Source organism: Anopheles funestus, assembly GCF_943734845.2.
Source record: "Anopheles funestus chromosome X unlocalized genomic scaffold, idAnoFuneDA-416_04 X_unloc_24, whole genome shotgun sequence".
Classification (NCBI taxonomy): Eukaryota; Metazoa; Arthropoda; class Insecta; order Diptera; family Culicidae; genus Anopheles; species Anopheles funestus.
Genome location: NW_026045148.1, coordinates 317,501 through 339,447, shown reverse-complemented (window position 1 = coordinate 339,447; position 21,947 = coordinate 317,501). Strand labels below are relative to the sequence as shown.

At 47.5% G+C, this 21,947-nt stretch overlaps 1 non-coding gene and 1 pseudogene across 1 annotated transcript; both read left to right on the top strand.

The window, feature by feature from the left end:
* The first annotated feature begins 20,978 nt into the window (after window positions 1-20,978).
* Window positions 20,979-21,136, top strand: LOC125773202 (5.8S ribosomal RNA). Its single transcript, XR_007419957.1, has one exon. It is a non-coding gene; the product is annotated as a 5.8S ribosomal RNA (ribosomal RNA).
* Window positions 21,137-21,845: 709 nt separating this feature from the next.
* Window positions 21,846-21,947, top strand: part of LOC125773223 (large subunit ribosomal RNA) — a 3,595-nt pseudogene continuing 3,493 nt past the window's right edge.

The following is a 21,947-nucleotide window of genomic DNA, read 5'->3' as shown; positions in this document are numbered from 1 at the left end:
AACTGGTCCCCGGAAAATCCCATACAAATTGTATGGCCGGAAATGAAACCGGAAACGCGAAAAACCTCCAACTTTGGGCGCTAATATCTCCGTTGTTTTTTAACGCACAGGAACGGCAGACCACTTCAACGAATCGGGACGTTCTCATTTAACGTTCTACAGTATTTTTAAATCGATTCGCGCACTTTTGAAGGGCAATACCAACCGGACACTGAAAAACACCTGTTTTCTGGTCACCACTTCCGGTGGCATACACACACACGCACAAACTTAACACCGTTGGATGCGTCTTTTCAATACGCGTCTTTTGATGTTTTATTTTTGAAAATCCATTGAGAATTGACGAAGTTATTCACAAAAAACTGATTTTCAGAAAATCCCATACAAATTGTATGGCCGGAACCGAAACCGGAAACGCGAAAAACCTGCAACTTTGGGTGCTAATATCTCCGTTGTTTTTTAACGCACAGAAACGGCAGACCACTTCATCGAATCGGGATAATCTCACTTAATGTTCTGCAATATTTTTTAACCGATTCGCGCACTTTTAGAGGGCAATACCAACCGGACACTAGAAAACACTGGTTTTTCCCTCCTGAGGGGGAGGGGGTGGATATGGGAGAGGCGGGGGGGTGACGATCCGGTGCTCCACTCCGAGACCTATCCACCGATACCCCGGACGTCCCTCTAGCCCGAGGGGTTACCGAGATATCCCACTTTAAAGGATTTGTCCGAAAGTTTGATAACTCGGTGTTGGAGTTCGATAACAGTTATCGAACTACTTATCAAACTTTTTCAATCCTCTATAGCTCCGGAACCACTTGTCCGATCCGGACGTCCGACGGCTCCCCGGAAAGGAAATTTTGTCCTCTTTTGAAATATTTCAAGGTTGAAATATTTCATGAAATATTTCGTGAAATATTTCACGTTTTCCTCAAAAACGCTCGTATCGATATGGTTCGAGTGGGGGGGGCTGGGGAATACTCTTCCGAACAACACCAGCGCCACCTGTGGGCAAATCTCGAACTAATTTGCTTTAAACGCACTTTTTGCAAATTCACACGGGAGCGCTCCAAAAACACGTCCGTTCACTTCGGAGGTTTCGCTCAGACTACAGGGATAACTGGCTTGTGGCCGCCAAGCGTTCATAGCGACGTGGCTTTTTGATCCTTCGATGTCGGCTCTTCCTATCATTGTAAAGCAAAATTTACCAAGCGTAGGATTGTTCACCCTTTCAAGGGAACGTGAGCTGGGTTTAGACCGTCGTGAGACAGGTTAGTTTTACCCTACTGGTGTGCATTGTTTGTCGCTATCTTAACGGAATTCCTGTGCAGTACGAGAGGAACCACAGGTACGGACCACTGGCTCAATACTAGTTCGAACGGACTATGGTATGACGCTACGTCCGCTGGATTATGCCTGAACGCCTCTAAGGTCGTATCCAATCCGAGCTGATAGCGCTTCTTATACCCATTAGGTGGTCGTAAGCTAGCGGGCCTAACAACCCTCCGAGAACCGTCCGTGCTGTCCATTGGCACACTGGCGTCTCATCCCCGCTTACTACTAGGCCGCAAAGGGCGGGTTCGCGCTGCACGTGTTAGTACCATACATGTTGGGAACACCGGTGGACGAGCTTGCCGACTGTGGATATCACTAGTTTCGACACCTACGACCGCCCGCAAACGACGGGACTACAGGCTGGGAGCTTCAAGTTGTAGAGATGCGTTCGCATCGATCCTCTCAGGCGACCCATGCTTGGTGGTTAGTGCTTGCGCGTGCGCGCCCCGTGTGTGCTGGAATTGGCCAACCAGTGCACATTGGTGGTGCGTACCGTGACTTGCACCATGTGACGAGAGTGTTGAAGAACACTGTGTGGTGACTCTATGCCTATGTGATGGGGTGCTTGTAACACACGACCGAACCGACGGCTCGTTGGATGGTCACGACAGTGTGGTGCAGGTGCGCCCATGTGTAACGAATACATTGAGTGCCGTTGGAGGTTAGCGGTTGGTTGGTTGCATGCTACAACTTCGCGTTGTACATGGGCTGGCCGCTGCGCTTCCTTCGGGTTGCCACTTGATGTTGATAGGGTTGATGTATTGTGTTCGTTGACTTTTGGTTCATTCCAAAAGTCTTCGGACTTAGATAATTTTACAAGTGTCGGCGCTCTCGGACCGAAAATAAGAAGACAACTAAGAAGAAAAAGAGAAAGAAGCTAATAGTGGAAAGTATTCTTCTTCAAAGAAGGAACAAAAATTTTACAAGTGTTGAAAAATTTCCTAAGTCCAAAAAATTTTCTAAGTCCAGAAAATTTTCTAAGTCCCACAAAATGGAACATGATGAAGAAGATACAGAAGTTGAAAATTTTTCTAAGTCCAAAAAATTTTCTAAGTCCAGAAAATTTTCTAAGTCCAAAGTGTTGGAACAATTTCCAAAGGCCCATAGGTTGCACTGAATTTTCCTAAGTTGGCCACAAGTATCCATGAGGTATCGAGAAGGTTCACCCGAAGGACATAATATGTCCCAAAGTACCGATAGAGCACCCACAAAGAGCACCCAATTGGCCTAAGTTGGCCAAAAGTACCGATAGAGTACCCACAAGTAGCACTGAGTTGGCCTAAGTTGGCCAAAAGTACCGATAGAGTACCCACAAATAGCACCGAATGGGCCTAAGTTGGCCAAAAGTACCGATAGAGTACCCACAAGAAGCACTGAGTTGGCCTAAGTTGGCCAAAAGTACCGATAGAGTACCCACAAATAGCACCCAGTTGGCCTAAGTTGGCCAAAAGTACCGATAGAGCACCCACAAGAAGCACTGAGTTGGCCTAAGTTGGCCAAAAGTACCGATAGAGTACCCACAAATAGCACCCAGTTGGCCTAAGTTGGCCAAAAGTACCGATAGAGCACCCACAAGTAGCACCCAATTGGCCTATGTTGGCCAAAAGTACCGATAGAGTACCCACAAATAGCACCCAATTGGCCTAAGTTGGCCAAAAGTACCGATAGAGTACCCACAAATAGCACCGAGTGGGCCTAACATGGCCAAAAGTACCGATAGAGTACCCACAAATAGCACCGAGTGGGCCTAACATGGCCAAAAGTACCGATAGAGTACCCACAAAGAGCACCCCATGGGCCTAAGTTGGCCAAAAGTACCGATAGAGTACCCACAAATAGCACCGAGTGGGCCTAACATGGCCAAAAGTACCGATAGAGCACCCACATATAGCACCGAGTGGGCCTAACATGGCCAAAAGTACCGATAGAGTACCCACAAATAGCACCCAATGGGCCTAACATGGCCAAAAGTACCGATAGAGTACCCACAAATAGCACCGAGTGGGCCTAACATGGCCAAAAGTACCGATAGAGCACCCACATATAGCACCCCATTGGCCTAAGTTGGCCAAAAGTACCGATAGAGTACCCACAAAGAGCACCCAATTGGCCTAAGTTGGCCAAAAGTACCGCCAAGTAGCACCATAGAGGCCCGAGTAGAGCGAAATGTGGGCCAAATTGAACATTTGAAAATTTTTACAAGTCCAGAAAATTTTCTAAGTCCAGAAAATTTTCTAAGTCCAAAGAGTTGGACAAATTTCCTTAGGCCCAAAGGTTGCACTGAATGTTCCTAAGTTGGCCATCAGTACCCATGAAGTATCGCGAAGGTTCACCCGAAAGACACAATATGCCCTAAAGTACCCACAGAGTACCCACAAGTTGCACCCAATTGGCCTAAGTTGGCCAAAAGTACCGACAAGTAGCACCATAGAGGCCCGAGTAGAGCGAAATGTGGGCCAAAGTACCGAGTAGTTGCAACAAATGCCCAAATGGATACCAAAATGTGGTACCAAGCACCTAACTGTTGCAACAAATGCTAGCTTTCTGAGCAAAAGCTGTGGACCAATTTCGTAGAAGAACCGCCTAGGCGAAAAGGCAAAAATCGCCGAAGCTGGCCCGCTCGCAGAGCTCGCGGGCCAGGAGATACTCATAGGGCGATTTACTAGAGTGGGGAACTTGAGAATTTTTGTGTCCGAGACTTCGGGCAACTTCGCGGCCGCCCCCTTAAAGTAAAAGATTTTCTCTGGGTGCCTAAAATTCGCAATTCCCGCAAAGTCGGGAAGACGTTAAAGTTTTTGCCCAAAAAATGGCCATCGATTTAAGGTGATTTTCCAATAAGAAAATGCTTCCTATTTTGAATTTTTTCGAATATTTCCTAAACTAAGCGTCGGAGCACATGGCCGTGGAGGAACTTTTGGTAGCTTTTGGCAAGGGCTATCGGATGAAATAATAAGAAAGGCCATCAGAGCGATATTGGATTAATGCGGGCTCATAAACGCACCTGAGAAGTGAAAATTGGTACCTTGCACGCAGGATGCAAGAAATGCTTGAGTGTTAACCATCATCGGTACCAAGTACCTAGGTTATATCGAGTGCGTAGATGGAAGTCGGTACCAAAGGGAAACCTTCCTAGGCTAGGTGCACGCAAGTGAGTATGGATCGATCAGTAGAAAGATGGGAAGCCCAAGGAAACCTTCCTAGGCTAGGTGCACGCAAGTGAGTATGGATCGATCAGTAGAAAGATGGGAAGCCATAGGAAACCTTCCTAGGCTAGGTGCACGCAAGTGAGTATGGATCGATCAGTAGAAAGATGGGAAGCCATAGGAAACCTTCCTAGGCTAGGTGCACGCAAGTGAGTATGGATCGATCAGTAGAAAGATGGGAAGCCCAAGGAAACCTTCCTAGGCTAGGTGCACGCAAGTGAGTATGGATCGATCAGTAGAAAGATGGGAAGCCATAGGAAACCTTCCTAGGCTAGGTGCACGCAAGTGAGTATGGATCGATCAGTAGAAAGATGGGAAGCCCAAGGAAACCTTCCTAGGCTAGGTGCACGCAAGTGAGTATGGATCGATCAGTAGAAAGATGGGAAGCCCAAGGAAACCTTCCTAGGCTAGGTGCACGCAAGTGAGTATGGATCGATCAGTAGAAAGATGGGAAGCCCAAGGAAACCTTCCTAGGCTAGGTGCACGCAAGTGAGTATGGATCGATCAGTAGAAAGATGGGAAGCCATAGGAAACCTTCCTAGGCTAGGTGCACGCAAGTGAGTATGGATCGATCAGTAGAAAGATGGGAAGCCCAAGGAAACCTTCCTAGGCTAGGTGCACGCAAGTGAGTATGGATCGATCAGTAGAAAGATGGGAAGCCCAAGGAAACCTTCCTAGGCTAGGTGCACGCAAGTGAGTATGGATCGATCAGTAGAAAGATGGGAAGCCATAGGAAACCTTCCTAGGCTAGGTGCACGCAAGTGAGTATGGATCGATCAGTAGAAAGATGGGAAGCCCAAGGAAACCTTCCTAGGCTAGGTGCACGCAAGTGAGTATGGATCGATCAGTAGAAAGATGGGAAGCCATAGGAAACCTTCCTAGGCTAGGTGCACGCAAGTGAGTATGGATCGATCAGTAGAAAGATGGGAAGCCCAAGGAAACCTTCCTAGGCTAGGTGCACGCAAGTGAGTATGGATCGATCAGTAGAAAGATGGGAAGCCATAGGAAACCTTCCTAGGCTAGGTGCACGCAAGTGAGTATGGATCGATCAGTAGAAAGATGGGAAGCCCAAGGAAACCTTCCTAGGCTAGGTGCACGCAAATGAGTATGGATCGATCAGTAGAAAGATGGGAAGCCCAAGGAAACCTTCCTAGGCTAGGTGCACGCAAGTGAGTATGGATCGATCAGTAGAAAGATGGGAAGCCCAAGGAAACCTTCCTAGGCTAGGTGCACGCAAGTGAGTATGGATCGATCAGTAGAAAGATGGGAAGCCATAGGAAACCTTCCTAGGCTAGGTGCACGCAAGTGAGTATGGATCGATCAGTAGAAAGTGGGAAGCCCAAGGAAACCTTCCTAGGCTAGGTGCACGCAAATGAGTATGGATCGATCAGTAGAAAGATGGGAAGCCCAAGGAAACCTTCCTAGGCTAGGTGCACGCAAGTGAGTATGGATCGATCAGTAGAAAGATGGGAAGCCCAAGGAAACCTTCCTAGGCTAGGTGCACGCAAGTGAGTATGGATCGATCAGTAGAAAGATGGGAAGCCATAGGAAACCTTCCTAGGCTAGGTGCACGCAAGTGAGTATGGATCGATCAGTAGAAAGTGGGAAGCCCAGTACCAAATGCCCTAGTGAAGACCGTAAACGAATATCATGAACCGAGAAGGAGCACCAAATGCCCTAGTGAAGACCGTAAACGAATATCATGAACCGATAAGGAGCACCAAATGCCCTAGTGAAGACCGTAAACGAATATCATGAACCAAGAAGTAGCAACGAATGCCTGAAAAAGTACCAAGTCCACGGTATAGAGTAACGAGAGTTAACCGCCGTGATGTATGCAATGAGGGCAGCCATTGCATGGGTTCTGGACTTGGTTCGCGAATAACTTTTTTGCTAGACATCGGACAAAGTTGACGTGGAAGAACGAAATGTAGCATTTGGTGCCACCTATCCAAAACTTTTTCAAGATTGAAGATCCGATCGATACAGCCTGAGTTATAGGCAAAAGTTGGTGCAAAATTGAGCATTTTTAATGGTGAAAAATCGGTACTCCTCGAATAGCTCCTGTTGGAAGCATCGGACCACATGGTCGTGGAGGAACATATTGTAGCGTGCGGTGTCAAGTATCGACACCCAAAACCGCATGTCCGATGGACGGAAAATGACCAAGTTATAGTGAAAACTTGGTTGCACCAAATTCCCGAAGAAGTGCAACGAGAAGGTGAATGCGCAGGTTGTTCGTCGAATAGCTCCGGCCACAGACATGGTAGCGATTAGTGGTGCATGGAAGAAATCTAGCCACAAGTGCCATCTACCCATGGCCAGAAGAAAGTGTGGCCATATCTTGGATACCGGCGGAGCTATGGGGCAAATATGGGCCAAAAATGGTGCAAGTTGGACCAAAAATCCGAAAAAGTACCTAGGTAAATGCGCAGGTTGTTCGTCGAATAGCTCCGGCCACAGACATGGTAGCGATTAGTGGTGCATGGAAGAAATCTAGCCACAAGTGCCATCTACCCATGGCCAGAAGAAAGTGTGGCCATATCTTGGATACCGGCGGAGCTATGGGGCAAATATGGGCCAAAAATGGTGCAAGTTGGACCAAAAATCCGACCAAGTGCGCGAGGCGCTTTCGTGAATAGCTCCGGCCACAGACATGGTAGCGATTAGTGGTGCATGGAAGAAATCTAGCCACAAGTGCCATCTACCCATGGCCAGAAGAAAGTGTGGCCATATCTTGGATACCGGCGGAGCTATGGGGCAAATATGGGCCAAAAATGGTGCAAGTTGGACCAAAAATCCGACCAAGTGCGCGAGGCGCTTTCGTGAATAGCTCCGGCCACAGACATGGTAGCGATTAGTGGTGCATGGAAGAAATCTAGCCACAAGTGCCATCTACCCATGGCCAGAAGAAAGTGTGGCCATATCTTGGATACCGGCGGAGCTATGGGGCAAATATGGGCCAAAAATGGTGCAAGTTGGACCAAAAATCCGAAAAAGTACCTAGGTAAATGTGATGGTTGTTCGTCGAATAGCTCCGGCCACAGACATGGTAGCGATTAGTGGTGCATGGAAGAAATCTAGCCACAAGTGCCATCTACCCATGGCCAGAAGAAAGTGTGGCCATATCTTGGATACCGGCGGAGCTATGGGGCAAATATGGGCCAAAAATGGTGCAAGTTGGACCAAAAATCCGAAAAAGTACCTAGGTAAATGTGATGGTTGTTCGTCGAATAGCTCCGGCCACAGACATGGTAGCGATTAGTGGTGCATGGAAGAAATCTAGCCACAAGTGCCATCTACCCATGGCCAGAAGAAAGTGTGGCCATATCTTGGATACCGGCGGAGCTATGGGGCAAATATGGGCCAAAAATGGTGCAAGTTGGACCAAAAATCCGACCAAGTGCGCGAGGCGCTTTCGTGAATAGCTCCGGCCACAGACATGGTAGCGATTAGTGGTGCATGGAAGAAATCTAGCCACAAGTGCCATCTACCCATGGCCAGAAGAAAGTGTGGCCATATCTTGGATACCGGCGGAGCTATGGGGCAAATATGGGCCAAAAATGGTGCAAGTTGGACCAAAAATCCGAAAAAGTACCTAGGTAAATGTGATGGTTGTTCGTCGAATAGCTCCGGCCACAGACATGGTAGCGATTAGTGGTGCATGGAAGAAATCTAGCCACAAGTGCCATCTACCCATGGCCAGAAGAAAGTGTGGCCATATCTTGGATACCGGCGGAGCTATGGGGCAAATATGGGCCAAAAATGGTGCAAGTTGGACCAAAAATCCGAAAAAGTACCTAGGTAAATGTGATGGTTGTTCGTCGAATAGCTCCGGCCACAGACATGGTAGCGATTAGTGGTGCATGGAAGAAATCTAGCCACAAGTGCCATCTACCCATGGCCAGAAGAAAGTGTGGCCATATCTTGGATACCGGCGGAGCTATGGGGCAAATATGGGCCAAAAATGGTGCAAGTTGGACCAAAAATCCGACCAAGTGCGCGAGGCGCTTTCGTGAATAGCTCCGGCCACAGACATGGTAGCGATTAGTGGTGCATGGAAGAAATCTAGCCACAAGTGCCATCTACCCATGGCCAGAAGAAAGTGTGGCCATATCTTGGATACCGGCGGAGCTATGGTGCAAATATGGGCCAAAAATGGTGAAGTTGGACCAAAAATCCGACCAAGTGCGCGAGGCGCTTTCGTGAATAGCTCCGGCCACAGACATGGTAGCGGTTAGTGGTGCATGGAAGAAATCTAGCCACAAGTGCCATCTAGCCATGGCCAGAAGAAAGTGTGGCGATATCTTGGATACCGGCGGAGCTATGGGGCAAATATGGGCCAAAAATGGTGCAAGTTGGACCAAAAATCCGAAAAAGTACCTAGGTAAATGTGATGGTTGTTCGTCGAATAGCTCCGGCCACAGACATGGTAGCGATTAGTGGTGCATGGAAGAAATCTAGCCACAAGTGCCATCTACCCATGGCCAGAAGAAAGTGTGGCCATATCTTGGATACCGGCGGAGCTATGGGGCAAATATGGGCCAAAAATGGTGCAAGTTGGACCAAAAATCCGACCAAGTGCGCGAGGCGCTTTCGTGAATAGCTCCGGCCACAGACATGGTAGCGATTAGTGGTGCATGGAAGAAATCTAGCCACAAGTGCCATCTACCCATGGCCAGAAGAAAGTGTGGCCATATCTTGGATACCGGCGGAGCTATGGTGCAAATATGGGCCAAAAATGGTGAAGTTGGACCAAAAATCCGACCAAGTGCGCGAGGCGCTTTCGTGAATAGCTCCGGCCACAGACATGGTAGCGGTTAGTGGTGCATGGAAGAAATCTAGCCACAAGTGCCATCTAGCCATGGCCAGAAGAAAGTGTGGCGATATCTTGGATACCGGCGGAGCTATGGGGCAAATACGGGCCAAAAATGGGTAAACTTGTACGGTCCAAAGCCAAGGGTAAATTTTTTTATTCCTCTAATAACTTCTAGCACAGACATTGAATCGGTTGGTAATGTATGGATGAAATGCAGCAAACAGTTGGAACTACCCATAAAATCTTAAAGATTGACGATCCAATGTATAGAACCGGAGTAATGTGCGATACTTGGTGTAAAATCGAGTGAAAAATTAACTATAAACTGTTTTTGGCCCATAACTCGAATACTAGACATCGGAAGGGGGGGTCGTAGAACGATTTTTTGTTGCCCTATCGATTCCCTATCGAACGAGCAAAAGTTGTTTTTTTGACCAAAAAGGACCCCTACTCTAGTAAAATTGGCCTGATTTTACTAGTCCCCGGTACCCGTACAGGCAAAATGAGCAAAATGCTCAAGTATGAATGGTTTTTGGCCCATAACTCGAATACTAGACGTCGCAGGGGGGTGTCATGGAACAATTTTTGGTAGCCCTTGAAATTATCTATCGAATGACATATACTTGATTTTTGGCCAAAAAGTTCCCTAGACTAGTAAAAATCGCATCATTTTACTAGAGTCGGGTACCCTGGACGAAAAACCGCTATAATTGCGGTTTTTGGCTAATAACTCGAATACTAGACGTCGCAGGGGGGTGTCGTGGAACAATTTTTGGTAGCCCTTGAAATTATCTATCGAATGACATATACTTGATTTTTGGCCAAAAAGTTCCCTAGACTAGTAAAAATCGCATCATTTTACTAGAGTCGGGTACCCTGGACGAAAAACCGCTATAGTTGCGGTTTTTGGCTAATAACTCTAATACTAGACGTCGCAGGGGGGTGTCGTGGAACAATTTTTGGTAGCCCTTGAAATTATCTATCGAATGACATATACTTGATTTTTTGACCAAAAAGTTCCTAGACTAGTAAAAATCGCATCATTTTACTAGAGTCGGGTACCCTGTACGAAAAACCGCTATAGTTGCGGTTTTTGGCTAATAACTCGAATACTAGACGTCGCAGGGGGGTGTCGTGGAACAATTTTTGGTAGCCCTTGAAATTATCTATCGAATGACATATACTTGATTTTTTGACCAAAAAGTTCCTAGACTAGTAAAAATCGCATCATTTTACTAGAGTCGGGTACCCTGTACGAAAAACCGCTATAGTTGCGGTTTTTGGCCAATAACTCGAATACTAGACGTCGGAGGGGGGTGCCGTAGAACAATTTTTTGTAGCCCTTGAAATTACCTTTCGAATGATATATAGTGGTTTTTTGGTCAAACAGTGACCCCGAGACTAGTAACCCTCCATACACAAAACCGCCTAAAAAGTTTTGGTTTTGCAAAATTTTGAAAAGTGCGTCAAAAAAATTTTTTCAAAAAGTACCAAATCGTGATCAGAACTCACTATAGACCATAAAAAGTGAAATCCGATGGTCATTTGCAACACTTGGTCAATCGAGAAAAATTTCACTTTTTTACTAGAGTCGGGTACCCTGAACGAAAAATCGCTCAAGTGATGGTTTTTGGCCAATAACTCGAATACTAGACGTCGGAGGGGGGTGCCGTAGAACAATTTTTTGTAGCCCTTGAAATTACCTTTCGAATGATATATAGTGGTTTTTTGGTCAAACAGTGACCCCGAGACTAGTAACCCTCCATACACAAAACCGCCTACAAAAACTTTGTTTTGAAAAATTTTGAAAAGTTCAAAAAAATTTTTTTTTCAAAAACTACTAAAACGTGATAAGAACTTACTATAGACCATGAAAAGTGATATCCGATGATAATTTGCAAAAGTTGGTAACTAGTAAAAAATTTCACTTTTTTACTAGAGTCGGTGCAACGAGAAAAAAAAAAGTCCGTGATGGAGAAAAATGGCACGTTTTCCACGCCTGTACGCTTTCGTTTTCTATATAGGGGGTAGGTGAGCCAGAAGCATGAATTTGACTGAGTACGTATCTTTATGAATTGGGCCCTTCTAAATCGATTGAGACTACCCCCAGGACGATCGGACGACTGCTTCTGGCTCAAAATGTGGTTTTTAGATTTTGATCGTCAATTATGAGAGAAAAAATCGATTAGAAGTAAAGATACGAAATGCTTGGTCTAAGTTGGGAAACGACTTCGGATATTTGTTGGACGTTGTCGTAGAAGGTCCGAGGACCAAGGAAAAGTGATTTCCAAGTGGATTTATGCACTATTAGTCGATGGTAAGATGTGAAATTAGTAGAACTTACCATACAGTTTGCGAAGTTGAAGCAATCGGTTGGTGAAGATGGTACTGTCTGTCCAATTTGGTGGTTCGGAATGAGTGAAACGATGTTGATGATGGATAGACGTTCCGATTGCCCCCGATCGGGGAACATATAGTGGTCTTTAAGGTCCAAGTACCTATGTTTTGGTAAGCAGAACTGAGAGTTAAAGGATGAAAGTCGGCCATTCCTAATATCATCCTATCGGTGGTTCGCGAGTTGTTTGAGGACCGGAGCAGCTCGCGATGAAACGGTCCTAGGGTATTGGTTATCCATCCAAGGAAGAGTAAATGCGATCCTAGATGTGTGTCGTTGGCCGTTCTACCGGTATCGCCTATCGATGAGATATCGACGGGCATGCCTTACTCGAAAGTTGAATTCTAGGATCGATGGTCAAACAGACCTATGAGCGATAAACCAAACTGAACACGTATTGATGTCGGCTTTTCCTATCATTTGATGCCGCAGGTTGTTTAGGGACCGGAGCAACTTGCGGCCGAGACGGTCCCCGGGGGTTTCTTTCTCCAAGGAGTGGAAACTATTAAGCAAGAGTTGTAGCAAGATACGATCCTCTGATGTGTCGTTGGCCGTTCATGCGGTATCGCCTGTCGATGAGATATCGATGGGCATGCCTTACTCTACCGACCTTCTAATTGAGAGTATTAATCAGGGATCGATGGTCAAACAAGACCAATGAGCGATAAACCAAACTGAACACGTATTGATGTCGGCTTTTCCTATCATTTGATGCCGCAGGTTGTTTAGGGACCGGAGCAGCTTGCGGCCGAGACGGTCCCCGGGGGTTTCTTTCTCCAAGGAGAAGAAACGATTAAGCAAAAGTTGTAGCAAGATACGATCCTCTGATGTGTCGTTGGCCGTTCAAGCGGTATCGCCTGTCGATGAGATATCGATGGGCATGCCTTACTCTCCCGACTGGATTACTGAGAGTTTAATCAGGGATCGATGGTCAAACAGACCAATGAGCGATAAACCAAACTGAACACATATTGATGTCGGCATTTCCTATCATTTGTCGCAGGTTGTTTAGGGACCGGAGCAGCTTGCGACCGAGACGGTCCCCGGGGGTTTCTTTCTCTAAGGAGTGGAAACGATTAAGCAAAAGTCGTAGCAATAATCGATCACCTGATGTGTCGTTGGCCGTTCAAGCGGTATCGCCTGTCGATGAGATATCGATGGGCATGCCTTACTCTCCTGACTGTATAATTGAGAGTTATAATCAGGGATCGATGGTCAAAAAGACCTATGAGCGATAAACCAAACTGAACACGTATTGATGTCGGCATTTCCTATCATTTGTCGCAGGTTGTTTGGGGACCGGAGCAGCTTGCGACCGAGACGGTCCCTTCCCGAAAGATGGTGAACCGAGTCGTCTGGCGTAAAAACCGGACGACTCGAAAGGGCTTGACCCTTTCAAGTGAGCGATAATCACATTCTACGCTCAGTTCGACAGCTACAAGGCAATCACTCGCTATGTTCAGAGCTAATACATGCAACATGCCGGCATTGTTTCCACCGACGCATGGATTCAAGACTGGTGCACTTATTAGTTAAACCGTTCGCCTCCGGGTGTTTCGAGTTCAAGTCTGGATGAGGATTGTTCTTGCTGGTAATAGCTTGAGCCCCTGAATAAGGGGTCGAAGCGTGCATCTTGAGACCATGTACAACATATTACCAAATCGGCACCATGGGTTCGGGTGCAAGTGATGTAACCGTGAAAGATGTTGAGCAGCCCAACATCGGTTTACACACGCATAATAGGAAGGCAGCGCTGTCGACTGGTCAGTCGTGTAAGAAGTGTGCATTATCGATCACAAATATATTGGTGATCTGTAGGTTGCGCATACACCATGCCCGGTGTAAAGTGCCGTGGTCCCCCCCGGGGGGCTGCATCAAACCGTTCGCCACGCGAACTACCCAATGGAACGAACTCGATGCATTTAATAAGAAGAAGAGATGATAATGAAACACGGTCGATTTAAGAGTTGAAAACGTTGAAATGCCTATAAGCAAGTCTTAAGTTGGTGGTTTCGTTGTGCCCCAACAAATTGGTGCCTTACCCTACACCAAAGAGCCATTCAACATGGTTCAAGTGAGCGATAATCACGCTCTACGCTCAGTATGACAGCTGCAAGGCAATCACTCGCTAAGTTCAGAGCTAATACATGCAACACGCCGGCATTGTTTCCACCGACGCATGGATTCAAGACTGGTGCACTTATTAGTTAAACCGTTCGCCTCCAGGTGTTTCGAGTTCAAGTCTGGATGAGGATTGTTCTTGCTGGTAATAGCTTGAGCCCCTGAATAAGGGGCCGAAGCGTACATCTTGAGAGTAAATGTACAACATATTACCAAATCGGCACCGTGGGTTCTGGTGCAAGTGATGTAACCATGAAAGATGTTGAGCAGCCCAACATCGGTTTACACACGCATAATAGGAAGGCAGCGCTGTCGACTGGTCAGTCGTGTAAGAAGTGTGCATTATCGATCTCCAATATATGAGCTCAGTATGACAGCCCAATTGGTAATCCTCGGGACCTCCAGAAAGGAAGCTGGATGAGGATTACCAAATCGAAAGTTGATAAGTGTAGTGGTACCACTTAGTCAACTTGTATCCCGAAAGATGGTGGACCGAGTCGTCTGGCGTAAAAACCGGACGACTCGAAAGGGCTTGACCCTTTCAAGTGAGCGATAATCACATTCTACGCTCAGTTCGACAGCTACAAGGCAATCACTCGCTATGTTCAGAGCTAATACATGCAACATGCCGGCATTGTTTCCACCGACGCATGGATTCAAGACTGGTGCACTTATTAGTTAAACCGTTCGCCTCCGGGTGACTCGAGTTCAAGTCTGGATGAGGATTGTTCTTGCTGGTAATAGCTTGAGCCCCTGAATAAGGGGTCGAAGCGTACATCTTGAGACCATGTACAACATATTACCAAATCGGCACCGTGGGTTCTGGTGCAAGTGATGTAACCGTGAAAGATGTTGAGCAGCCCAACATCGGTTTACACACGCATAATAGGAAGGCAGCGCTGTCGACTGGTCAGTCGTGTAAGAAGTGTGCATTATCGATCTCCAATATATGAGCTCAGTATGACAGCCCAATTGGTAATCCTCGGGACCTCCAGAAAGGAAGCTGGATGAGGATTACCAAATCGAAAGTTGATAAGTGTAGTGGTACCACTTAGTCAACTTGTATCCCGAAAGATGGTGAACCGAGTCGTCTGGCGTAAAAACCGGACGACTCGAAAGGGCTTGACCCTTTCAAGTGAGCGATAATCACGCTCTACGCTCAGTTCGACAGCTGCAAGGCAATCACTCGCTAAGTTCAGAGCTAATACATGCAACATGCCGGCATTGTTTCCACCGACGCATGGATTCAAGACTGGTGCACTTATTAGTTAAACCGTTCGCCTCCGGGTGTTTCGAGTTCAAGTCTGGATGAGGATTGATCTTGCTGGTAATAGCTTGAGCCCTTAAGGGGTCGAAGCGTACATCTTGAGACCATGTACAACATATTACCAAATCGGCACCATGGGTTCGGGTGCAAGTGATGTAACCGTGAAAGATGTTGAGCAGCCCAACATCGGTTTACACACGCATAATAGGAAGGCAGCGCTGTCGACTGGTCAGTCGTGTAAGAAGTGTGCATTATCGATCACAAATATATTGGTGATCTGTAGGTTGCGCATACACCATGCCCGGTGTAAAGTGCCGTGGTCCCCCCCGGGGGGCTGCATCAAACCGTTCGCCACGCGAACTACCCAATGGAACGAACTCTATGCATTTAATAAGAAGAAGAGATGATAATGAAACACGGTCGATTTAAGAGTTGAAAACGTTGAAATACCTATAAGCAAGTCTTAAGTTGGTGGTGACCGTTACGCCCCAACAAATTGGTGCCTTACCCTACACCAAAGAGCCATTCAACATGGTTCAAGTGAGCGATAATCACGCTCTACGCTCAGTATGACAGCTGCAAGGCAATCACTCGCTAAGTTCAGAGCTAATACATGCAACACGCCGGCATTGTTTCCACCGACGCATGGATTCAAGACTGGTGCACTTATTAGTTAAACCGTTCGCCTCCGGGTGTTTCGAGTTCAAGTCTGGATGAGGATTGTTCTTGCTGGTAATAGCTTGAGCCCCTGAATAAGGGGCCGAAGCGTACATCTTGAGAGTAAATGTACAACATATTACCAAATCGGCACCGTGGGTTCTGGTGCAAGTGATGTAACCATGAAAGATGTTGAGCAGCCCAACATCGGTTTACACACGCATAAGGGGTTTATTGTTATCTGTAGGTTGCGCATACACCATACCCGGTGTAAAGTGCCGTGGTCCCCCAGGGGGCTGCATCAAAACGTTCGCCATGCGAACTACCCAATGGAACGAACTCGATGTATTGAAAGAGATGAACAATTAATAGCGAGAATAGGGGCCCGGAAGCAATTCCGCGGCCCTACGGTCGATTCAAGAGTTGAAACGTTGTACAATCGTGGATAGCACCTAGTGCTAATATGGTGAGAGATAATGTGTGAGGAAATTTAGTTTCCTAAAGTTTAGTTAGTGGTTTCCGTTGTGCCCTAACAAACTTAAAGTTGGTGGTGACCGTTACACCCCAACAAATTGGTGCCTTACCCAACACCAAAGAGCCATTCCATATGGTTCTAGAGAGAGAGAGTTGTGTGGAAATTTATTTCCCACTAAGCGAGTGTGTGTCTGTAGTGGAACGAATTCTGGTTGATCCTACCAGTAATATACGCTTGTCTCAAAGGTTAAGCCATGCATGTCTAAGTACAAACATAAATGAATGTGAAACCGCATAAGGCTCAGTATAACAGCTATAATTCACAAGATCATCCTACCACTAGTTACTTGGATAACTGTGGAAAATCCAGAGCTAATACATGCAACATGCCGGGACTGTTGCCCTCGCGGGTAGCTGAACTGGTGCACTTATTAGTTAAACCAATCGCCTCCGGGCGGCTTGAGTTGAAGTCTGGATAAGGACGCAGATCGTATGGTCGCTTGTCGACTGACGACAGATCTTTCAAATGTCTGCCCTATCAACTATTGATGGTAGTGTAGAGGACTACCATGGTTGCGACGGGTAACGGGGAATCAGGGTTCGATTCCGGAGAGGGAGCCTGAGAAATGGCTACCACATCCAAGGAAGGCAGCAGGCGCGTAAATTACCCAATCCCAGTACGGGGAGGTAGTGACGAGAAATAACAATATGGACCTCTCTAACGATGGTCCATAATTGGAATGAGTTGAGTATAAATCCTTCAACAAGGATCAAGTGGAGGGCAAGTCTGGTGCCAGCAGCCGCGGTAATTCCAGCTCCACTAGCGTATATTAAAGTTGTTGCGGTTAAAACGTTCGAAGTTGATTGCCCGTCCAGACACGTGACCGCCACGGGCGCCCGGTTACACGCCGGGGCCGTTCGTGCGCGCGCTCACGGCTGCGACTCACAATGGTGTACTTGGGCGTTACTCTGTGAACGAGTACCGTGCTACCGGTTAACTCCGGCACGGGCTCCTCATGGTGCTTAAGATACTCACATTTACCTTGAACAAATTAGAGTGCTCAAAGCAGGCTAAGACAAAGCGTCCGGCCCCCCCGTGGGGTTGGCGTTGGCCGAGAATAATCTTGCATGGAATAATGGAATATGACCTCGGTTTATACGATTTCGTTGGTTTGTCAGAAACCTAGAGGTAATGATTAACAGAAGTAGTTGGGGGCATTGGTATTACGGCGCGAGAGGTGAAATTCGTAGACCGTCGTAGGACCAACTGAAGCGAAAGCGTTTGCCATGGATGCTTTCTTTAATCAAGAACGAAAGTTAGAGGATCGAAGGCGATTAGATACCGCCCTAGTTCTAACCGTAAACGATGCCAATTAGCAATTGGGAGACGCTACCCCTATTCGGTGCTCTCAGTCGCTTCCGGGAAACCAAAATCGGGTTCCGGGGGAAGTATGGTTGCAAAGTTGAAACTTAAAGGAATTGACGGAAGGGCACCACAAGAAGTGGAGCTTGCGGCTTAATTTGACTCAACACGGGAAAATTTACCAGGTCCAAACTTATCGAGGTAAGACAGATTGATAGCTCTTTCTCAAATTTAAGGGTAGTGGTGCATGGCCGTTCTTAGTTCGTGGAATGATTTGTCTGGTTAATTCCGATAACGAACGTGACTCAAACATGCTAACTAGAACGCTGTCAGCAGTGCGCCTCCGGGCGCACCTGACGTTACAGCCGGGCGGCGCCTTCACGGGCGGTCGTCGGCTACGTTTGCCCTGCTTAGCGGGACAACTTGTGTTTAGCAAGCTGAGAATGAGCGATAACAGGTCCGTGATGCCCTTAGATGTTCTGGGCTGCACGCGTGCTACAATGTGGGTCGCAGCGTGTTCTCGCCAATAGGCGCCCCCATTCCGAGAGGAACGGGAAATCACTAAAATGCCCATCTAGTCGGGATTGGGGACTGCAACGGTCCCCATGAACCTGGAATTTCTAGTAAGCACTAGTCATTAGCTAGTGCTGATTACGTCCCTGCCCTTTGTACACACCGCCCGTCGCTACTACCGATGGATTATTTAGTGAGGTTTCTGGAGGCTTACCTTCCGCGGTTCCTTCGTGAGCTGCAGCTGGCATGGCTGAAGTTGACCGAACTTGATGATTTAGAGGAAGTAAAAGTCGTAACAAGGTTTCCGTAGGTGAACCTGCGGAAGGATCATTACTGATGATCGTCCGCGAGTGACCAACCATGGGCTGCCTTCGGTGTAGCTCGGTCGCTCGCTTGCTATGTGTCAGAATTTGTTGAAAGCCAACTCGTTCGTTGTACACTTTGATGGGTGACCATCACTGTGTCCCCGTGCCGAGCTAGATCTCCCCTAGCCGTAAGGCACTTGAACGCCCCTTCGACGACGAGTTGCATGTGTGTGGTATGTGTCAGAATCTGGTGAAGCTTTCTGCATGTGATGTGCCTTGTGTGGATCCGTGGCCATTGCATTGTGTCTGGTGCTTAGATACCCAGACACTTAGAACGCTTGCGCGGAAAGCAAACTCGATCGTTGTACACTTTGATGGGTGACCATCACTGTGTCTCCGTGCCGTGCTAGATCCCCCCTAGCCGTAAGGCACTTTGAACGCCCCTTCGACGACGAGTTACAAGAGTGTGGTATGTGTCAGAATCTGGTGAAGCTTTCTGCATGTGATGTGCCTTGTGTGGATCCGTGGCCATTGCATTGTGTCTGGTGTGTAGGTACCCAGACACTTAGAACGCTTGCGCGGAAAGCAAACTCGATCGTTGTACACTTTGATGGGCAACCATCACTGTGTCTCCGTGCCGTGCTAGATCTCCCCTAGCCGTAAGGCACTTTGAACGCCCCTTCGACGACGAGTTACAAGAGTGTGGTATGTGTCATAATCTGGTGAAGCTTTCTGCATGTGATGTGCCTTGTGTGGATCCGTGGCCATTGCATTGTGTCTGGTGTGTAGGTACCCAGACACTTAAGCAAACTCGATCGTTGTACACTGTGATGGGCGAGCATCACTGTGTCTCCGTGCCGTGTAAGAGCTCCCCTGGCCATCAGGCACTTGAAAGGTCCTTCGACGACGAGTTACAATAGTGGTGTGTTAGATACGTCAGGTGATGGTATCTACTGTTGTGCAATACGTATCCGGCCACGGCACGGAACGAACGGGAACTGTGGTGCAGACATACAAAGAGTTAAGCCTATTAGTCATTAACTCTAAGGACGGGGCCATGGGGCGGTACGCAAAGGATACGGATGAGCGAGTATGCAGGCCCAATACTCAATAGCTCGATCCGATCCAAGCACATGAGTTGACTGCGGCGCCAGGTTAACCAATGTGCTAGATTCTATTTGGCCAGTAGAATCTTGTGTCTTATGCGATTTGATACCAAGACACCAGAACGAAAGTTAGTTGAAGAGTTATTAAACTCTTATGAAGTATGGTTGTGCAATCACAACTTATGACTTTAACCTATAAAGTGGATATGGACTTGCAATTATAACATGGAATCTCTACACACCCCATGAGCTCGATCCAATCCACGCACACGAGTTGCCTGAGTAGCGACAGGTATACCGATGTGCAATACGTATCCGGCCATAGGCACGGAACGAACAGGAACTGTGGTGCAGACATACAAGGGCCATGGGGCGGTACGCAAAGGATACGGATGAGCGAGTATGCAGGCCCAATACTCAATAGCTCGATCCGATCCAAGCACATGAGTTGACTGCGGCGCCAGGTTAACCAATGTGCTAGATTCTATTTGGCCAGTAGAATCTTGTGTCTTACGCGATTTGATACCAAGACACCAGAACGAAAGTTAGTTGAAGAGTGATTAAACTCTTATGAAGAATGGTTGTGCAATCACAACTTATGACTTTAACCTATAAAGTGGATATGGACTATCAATTATAACATGGGGCACACACCATGTTCTCGATCCAATCCACGCACACGAGTTGCCTGAGTAGCGACAGGTATACCGATGTGCAATACGTATCCGGCCATAGGCACGGAACGAACAGGAACTGTGGTGCAGACATACAAGGGCCATGGGGCGGTACGCAAAGGATACGGATGAGCGAGTATGCAGGCCCAATACTCAATAGCTCGATCCGATCCAAGCACATGAGTTGACTGCGGCGTCAGGTTAACCGATGTGCAATACGTATCCGGCCATAGGCACGGAACGAACAGGAACTGTGGTGCAGACATACAAGGGCCATGGGGCGGTACGCAAAGGATACGGATGAGCGAGTATGCAGGCCCAATACTCAATAGCTCGATCCGATCCAAGCACATGAGTTGACTGCGGCGTCAGGTTAACCGATGTGCAATACGTATCCGGCCATAGGCACGGAACGAACAGGAACTGTGGTGCAGACATACAAGGGCCATGGGGCGGTACGCAAAGGATACGGATGAGCGAGTATGCAGGCCCAATACTCAATAGCTCGATCCGATCCAAGCACATGAGTTGACTGCGGCGCCAGGTTAACCGATGTGCTAAGAGAGTTGTTCCTGGGCCTTCAAAGTGACTTCAAAACTATCTTAGCGAATGGTGGCCATGGGCGTAGACATGAGCCACAAGTCACAAGGCCTGGGACTATTGGGTAATAAAGACAACTTAGTCAGAAAGTTAGTCTTTGGACGTACCACCGGGATTGTGTTACATTGGGAACCTTACTATAAAACCCTAGGCAGGGGATCACTCGGCTCATGGATCGATGAAGACCGCAGCTAAATGCGCGTCACAATGTGAACTGCAGGACACATGAACACCGATAAGTTGAACGCATATTGCGCGTCGGACGATTAAACCCGGCCGATGCACACATTCTTGAGTGCCTATCAATTCCTTGATATACAACAAACCAAACTTCAGGGTGGAGCGTGCCACAATAGAACACTATGGCGAGCAGCCCGTCTAGTGTCGTGGGGGAAACACGCTTCCACACTGTGCATAATGGCGTGCTCGGGACCTTTGTTGGGACCGCAGGGCGCTGAAAGTAAAGGGGTGAACCGCATAAATCGCACGCACGTAAACGCGCACACACACAAATAGAGTGAGACGTATCGTAGGATACCGCTAAGAGTACGTTGTGAAACATGGGGAAATTCAATCGAAAACCTCTTTGATGTCCAAGAATTCGTTGACCGTATCCGTCGTAATACTGGATCAACGTGCTTGGGGGAAAACGTCAAAGGGTTTTATAATAGTGGTGCATGATTAACCCATCGATGCCCGAGGGGAACATGTTGTCCAATACAATAGTGGTGCAGTTGGCTCGACATGCTCGGGGGGAGACATCGTGGGTCCAAGTCGACCAAGTCGACCGGGAGTTGTTGTTGAGAGATCGAATCAAAACGATGCCGAGCGGAACTCGTTGTCCTTATTGGAGTGATATTCGGACAACGTGCTCGGGGGGGCCATCGTTGATTCAAAAATGACCGTAAATTGCCCAATCCGTGTGTGTGTGTGTGTGAAGTGTTGTTGCGTATATATCGGTTCGCTATGCCCCGGGTTCGAAACGAATGGAATGTGACTGATTTTGTTGTAGGCCTCAAGTGATGTGAGACAACCCCCAGAATTTAAGCATATTAATAAGGGGAGGAGAAGAAACCAACCGGGATTCCCTGAGTAGCTGCGAGCGAAACGGG